Genomic DNA, 7,291 nt, shown 5'->3' on the forward strand with positions numbered 1-7,291 from the left:
AAATTTTATAAGTCCCAGTTTATCGAAATTAATTGATCACAATTTACTTTTCGATCACAAATTATAAATTTTATAGATCACAACTTATTTCACAATTACAAATTGATAAATCAATTTGTTACAAAATATTTCTCAACCACAATTTATAAAATTTATTAATCAAGAATTATTTTTCGATGACAAATCACAAACTTTATAAGTCATGAATTATTAAATTATTTAGTAACAAGTTATTTGTTGATCATAAATTATCAAATTAAGTTATCACAACTTATTTAACGGTTACAAATTATCAAAGTAAATTGGTCATGGTCATAAAGCAAATTGTACATCAAAATTACTAATTTAGTCATAAATCACATATTTTTTAGATCATGTATTACTTATTCTTCACAATTTATTTATTTTATTGGTAAGAATAATCCAACAGTTGATCACAATCGCTCTTCATCCGACCCATTCCGTCCCACCACTAAAAGTCGATATCATCTCACTACCACCACAAACCTTTTTTACTATCGCTTGCCTAACGCTGATTGACCACACGAATCACCCATAGCAACCCCACACCCAATAACTCAAACTCACATCATCTCGAGTCGCCAACAGTCCACATTCAATCACATTGACCACTCTCAAGTTCACATCACTTGTCCATTATCCTACCCAACGACCATTGTTCCGTCATTCAATAACCAAACAACCATCAAATGTTGCACATCACCGCCCGTAGATCATACTGTTGCATAGATCCTATCACTACACATACTGTATATTAACCATTGTACATTGCCGACACAGATCCTACCACTGCATATCAATGGTGAACCACTCTCCATTTTTTACCACACCCCTCCTAGACCTATGCCGCCATCCATCCTCCACTTCAAAAGCCATTGTCACCAACACTTTCAACCCATTTTCATCCTTCATCCTAGTCATATCCCCAAGTAACGCCGAGTAGCACCATTAGGGCTACAAAATCTCAACTTAAAATTGTCGTCGAAGGAAATTATAGTATCAAAATATTTTAGCACTACATTGGCATGAATGGTGTCTATCCGTAGACAAAATCTATTACCAAAAAACACAAAAAAATTGCCAAGAAGTTTAGGAAATGTTTACTGCAGATCATGATTCTATTAGAGTTTTTTCTAGAATAAATGGCATCGAAAGTGTTTGTTGGAAGAAAATATTTTATATGAGGCAAGTGTTGGAAAATAACTAGTTGCAATAATTTGCAAAAACATGCAGAATAGTAAAATATAGAAAATAAAGTGTATCAACTGATCGAGTCTTGTGACAGCACGATGTATTCAAGTGAAATTGCTCGCTGTTAATTGCTACGACCTCTTTGAACAATCACTCTCTAGATATAACGATCAAATCACTAATGCAGCAATCACAAATGATTTCAAAACCCTCGAATATGCTTCAGAAAAAATGAATAAGAAAAATATCAAATATGAAAAATCACAATATAAAAAAAAAATGATATTCCGTTTCTTAATATGTTTTTCCAAATAACAAACACGTGTTTAAATGACTACAAAAGAATTAACTGTCTCCACCATGATTGCAGTTTTTATGGGCATGATAGCAATTTTTGTGGGTTGTTAATAACAGCCCAACATTCATGTTATTGGCTAGTTTGACCAAAAAATAAATAAATCCAAAAATGATTACAATAAATAAAAAATATTATTTTAATCAAAAAAGCCCAAGAGTCAAAGCCCAATCATAGACATTTTAATAATCACATGGACAGCGAATCAAAGCTCCAACCCCCACATAAATTCTACATTTTTCACCAACTGGGCACTTTGTCTACTTTAATTGTTTTTTTTCAAATAATATATTTATCATAATAATACTTAACAATCCCTCATATGAAAGAAATAAGATAAATATAAATATTAATCTAGTGGACAGTAGAAATCAAACAGGTTTCCATGTTTATGTACTTAAACCTTGACTTTGTATATTCCATTGAGTTTGCTAACTGTAGGGTGAACTATGTCTTAAATTCTACAATTATGGTTGTAAACTGAAATAATAGAGCACATGCATCACTTCTAAAACAATCATTGAATTCTCACAATTGTGTTCATTTCAACCGTAGACTTCTCTAGATTCTTTGAAAGCTCTAGAAAATTAACCTCAATTCTCAAGGAAGCGACCTTACTTCTATACTCAAATAGGTACTTCTACGAAGGGTGCATTGTATCTATACACCCCCATTGAATATCAAATATATTAAATATTAAGGGTATTTGCTCATTATATAATCAATACAACTGTTATTATGCATCATGGGGAATTTGTAATAAATCCAATGTAGTACACTCATAGACCACTCCAATAATTTTGTTGTCCTATTGAACTTTGTCCATAAGATCTCCAATCGCAAAATTGAGTTTCCATATAAGTAATCTAGTGTGTAATAGGCTTTAGCTTCGTCCTTCTCGATGTTTTTAGAACTAGCTCTCTAGCTAATTCTTTGATTAATAGGTCAGCAATATTATCACTTGACTTCACATAATCAATAGCTATAACAATATCTTAAAATAGTAGACAACAGCATTGTACCTCCTACGAATATGTCTAGATTTTTATTATAGGATGAATCTTTGGCTCTTGAAATAGTTGTTTGACTATCACAATGGGCAGAAATAGCTGGAAGTGGTTTACACCACTAAGGAATATCAATAAGGAAATTCCTGAACCATTCAGCATCTTCATCTACCTTATCTAAAGCTATGAACTCTAGCTTTGTAGTAGATCTTGCATTGTAGATTTGTTTAGTGAATTTCCAAAATACAGCATCTCTTACTAATATAAATACATATCAACTGGAAGATTTACTTGCATTATTATTAGAAATCCAATTAGTGTCACAATAGAGTTAATTGTTCTAATGGTCACTAAACTTAGGTCCATATCTTTAATTGTAACTGAAGTTTAAAATGTCAAGTTATAATCACTGAATTTAGGTGCATGCCTTCGATTACTCACTGAAGTGTGAAATGTCGAGTTTTGGCCACTAAACTTTGAAAAATATCATACATTACTCACTGTAAACTCAATATTTTTCAAAGTTCAACATTTATGCTAGTGAGTAATGTACAACATTTTTCAAAATTTAGTAATCAAAACTCGACTTTTTAAATTTTAGTAAGCAATCGAAGATATGCACCTAAGTTTAATGACTAAAACTCGATATTTTAAACTTCAGTGACCAATCAAAGATATGAACCTAAGTTCAGTGACCATCAATTAATTCCATCACAATATCCCTCAAATACAACAAAAAATTTAGTATAATGTATTCCCTAGTCTAGAGTGTATCTAAATTACCTTAAGAGTCGAATAAGAGCATCCTAATGTTATCTATTAGGATTATTAGTACACATGCTAAGTCTACCGATCGCATATGCTATATCAGGTCTCGTATAGTTCATGAGATACATGAAACCATCGATTACTCTAGCATATTCTAAGGCAGAAACACTGGGACCTGAATATTTTCTCGAATGACGACTTACATCATAAGTTGTTTTAGCAAAAACACAATTGTATTGACCAAATTTTTAAGTACTATTTCTACGTAATGTGATTGGGTTAAAGTAATTCCTTCAGAATGTTATTATTTTAATTCCTAGAATAATACCATCAACACCCAAATCTTTTATTTCAAAGTGCTTTTTCAGAAACTGTTTGGTCTTATTTATCACATCTAAACTAGTTCGTATAATCAATATATCATCAACATATAAGCAAATTATCACACCACAATTATTTTCAAATTTGCAGTATATACATTTCCCTGCTTCATTATCACATAACCACTAAATATCAATACTGTATCAAAGTTTTCATGTCATTATTTAGGAGCTTGTTTAGGAGCCATGGAGAGTTTTTTAAGCTTGCATACTTTATCATCAATGCCTTCTATAGCAAATCCCTTAGGCTGTTCTACATAAATATCATCTTTTACGTGTCTATTTAAAAATACAGTTTTAACATCCATTTGATAAATAATAAGATCATATAATGAAGCAATTGCAATCAACATTCTCATAGGGATAATCTTAGTAACATGTGAATAAGTATCAAATAAGTTAACTCTTTCGTTTTTTGTCTGTAACCTTTTGCTACAAGTCTTGCTTTAAACATATAAACCAAACCATCAAGATAATTTTTTTCTTAAGCAACCATCTACATTCAATGGTCTTACTTCCTTAAGGTAAGTCTACTAACTCCCAAGCATAATTAGACATAATGGAATCTTATTTACTATTTATAGCTTCCTTCCAAAATATAGAATCTGGTAAAGACATAACTTCACTAGAAGTACTAGGATCATCCTCTACTGAGTAGGTTAAAAAGTCAAGACCAAAAGAAGTAGCGGTCCAAGTTATCTTGTTTCTCCTACTTTTGGCTTCTTCTAATTCAATAAGCTTCTCTCTAACTCTCGGAAGAACACTAACAGAGCTGCTGATTACAAGTAGGAAAATTACATGGAAAGAAAATGAATTTCAGGGAATTGAATTACCTAGAAATTGTTTTCATGAAAATTGTAAATTATTGTGTTTGATTGTATAAATTTTTCACGTGGAAAATGTTGAAGTAAAAGTATTTTTTGATGTTCGTTTGACTTTGTTTTACGTGGAAATTGTCAATTTCAGAGATATCCTCTTTTACAATTATTCCTAAAATTTGTTCCCATTGCCAACAATTAAAAAATAAATAAAAAAAGCAAAAAATAAAAAATAAAAAAAGGTGGAAAACCAAAAACCACCTATCCCCTAGGAAAAAAAAAGGTGGAAAATCACGCTTTAAGGTGTTGTACCTAGAAATTCATGGAAAATCAATTCCCTAGAAAATTTTGTCAATCAAACAGGCCAAAAGTGGAAGTTGGAATTCGAATTCCAAGTTCCATGGAAAATTTCGTGCAATCAAACGGGGCCTAACAGAGCTGCTTGGTCCTTCAAAATTTTCTTTAAAAAGAAATCTATTTTCACAAAATTCAACATCTTTAGTTTGAAAATTTGTGTTCTTCCATAGAAAATTATTTTTGGAATTTGTAAGCATTACGACAAAGAGCATAGCCTATAAAAACACAATCAATCGTTTTAAGAACATGTTTCGTTCTCTTAAATGCTAGAATAGAAGCTTTTTGCCAAACATCCCACACTTTAAGATATTTATATGAATGTAACTATTCTACATTTCATAAAGGGGACAAATTGTGTTCCATATTTGGAACTATTAAGGATATAACAGTCAGCTAGAAAAGCTTTCCCACACGTTAAAAGATAATCCAGAAAAGTTTATCATTAAAATGACCATATCCTTAAAAGTTCTATTTTTCCTTTCAGTTACAACATTAGATTGGAGAGAATAATGGGGAATATTCTCATGAATAATATCACTATCAACACAAAATTTGTCAAAATCACTAGTATATTCTCCTTTTCTATCAAATATTAAAATTTTAATAGTTTTGTCTAACTCATTTTCAACTTCAGTTTTATATGAAATAAATTTAGAATTATTTTCATCCTTGCTATTAAGAAGATAAATATGACAATATCAGGAATAATCGTCAATGAAAGTTAAAAAATACTTTTTTCCACTACTAGTAACATATCCTTCAAATCACATAAATCGGGTATAATACTTAAAACTGAAGTAGTTTTATAAACTTTAGGAAATGATTTTCTAGCATACTTAGATTGAACATAAGTTTCATATTTTGTATTTGAAAAATTATCGATTTTAGGAATACTTTTCAAACTCATTAATTTTTTAATAGATGCTATATTAACGTATCCAAATCTAGCATTCTACAAATCATAAGAATCCTGCAAGTAAACAAAAGAAGTAAATTTTTTATTATTATTAATTAAAGAAATATTGAATTTAAATAGATTGCATCTGTATACCCTTTTCCAACAAAAGAAACACTCTTAGATAGTATAAATTTATCGCTCTCAAATACAATCTTAAACTCCTTTTTAACAAAGATAAAGACAGACACTACATTTTTTTCTAATTTCTGGTACATAACGAACATCTTTCAAACTGAGAGTTGTTAGAAGTAAACCTAAGTGTCACAACTTCTTTCCCTTCGATCTTGGAAGAAGAAGCATTCTCCATGATTAGACATTCTCCATCACCAATAGGAGTGAATGAAGAAAATGTACATCTCGTGTAGCAAATGTACTTGGTAGCTCCAAAATCTACCTACCAGACTATCATGTTGCTTATTAGATTAACATCTATCACCATAGCAGAGAAATTTACATCCTCGACTATATATGCTTGATTCTTCATAGCTTTCCTTTCCTATTTTTACAATCCTTTACAAAGTGATGTAGTTTATCACAAACAAAACAGTCACCATCCTTTGTAGTGTGACCTAGTTTACTATAAACAAAACAATCACCAAAGGTTTTATTTTTAAATTGGAGTTTAAATTGATTGTTCCAACGAACTTCTTTTCCTTGTTTCTGTCCTAAAAGTTCTGACTAGTGGTAAAATTACCAATAGTTTTATTTTTAAATTTGATCTAGACCAATTGTTCTTCCTTATGAATTTCTTTCCTTCTTTATGTTCATAAAGTTTTGAGTCTTGGTAAATTTTTACCACTAGAATTTTCTTCAATAAAATTGGCTTTGGTACCCAAATCTGATCTTTCCCTATGTTCTACCATTCTATTATCTTTTTCAATACTAATCCTAATAATCAAATCCTCTAAAGTCATTTATTTCCTTGTACCCTTCAAACTGTTTTTATATTCTTTTCAACCAGGTTCTAGAATTTCAATAATAACATACACTTGAAAACCCTCACAGATTTTATATTCTTCAACAAGAATTTCATAAATTATAATCAGTAACTCTTCGACTTATGTAACCACTGTTCTAATGTTATTAATTTTAAATTCTATAAATTATCCTGCAACAAATTTATTTGTTATCTTCGGTAACATATTTCTTTTCTAAAGAATTCTATAATTCTTTAGCAGATTTACACGATCAGTAAATATCATATAAATCTAAGTCTCGCAATTCAATATGTAATTTCTACACATATAACCTTATGCTCCCAACAAACTAAATCTTCTATTTTCTTAGTAGTAGGCTTATCAACAATTGCAGCAATAGGTTTATTTGATTCAATAATATCAACCATTTTACAAGTTGTCAAATAAAAATGTAACTTCATTTGCCATCTCTTAATTTTTTTCATCAAATAATTCAAATTTTTAAGAATAGCTACGAAT

This window comes from Olea europaea, chromosome 10 (assembly GCF_002742605.1).
Source record: "Olea europaea var. sylvestris chromosome 10, O_europaea_v1, whole genome shotgun sequence".
Lineage (NCBI taxonomy): Eukaryota > Viridiplantae > Streptophyta > Magnoliopsida > Lamiales > Oleaceae > Olea > Olea europaea.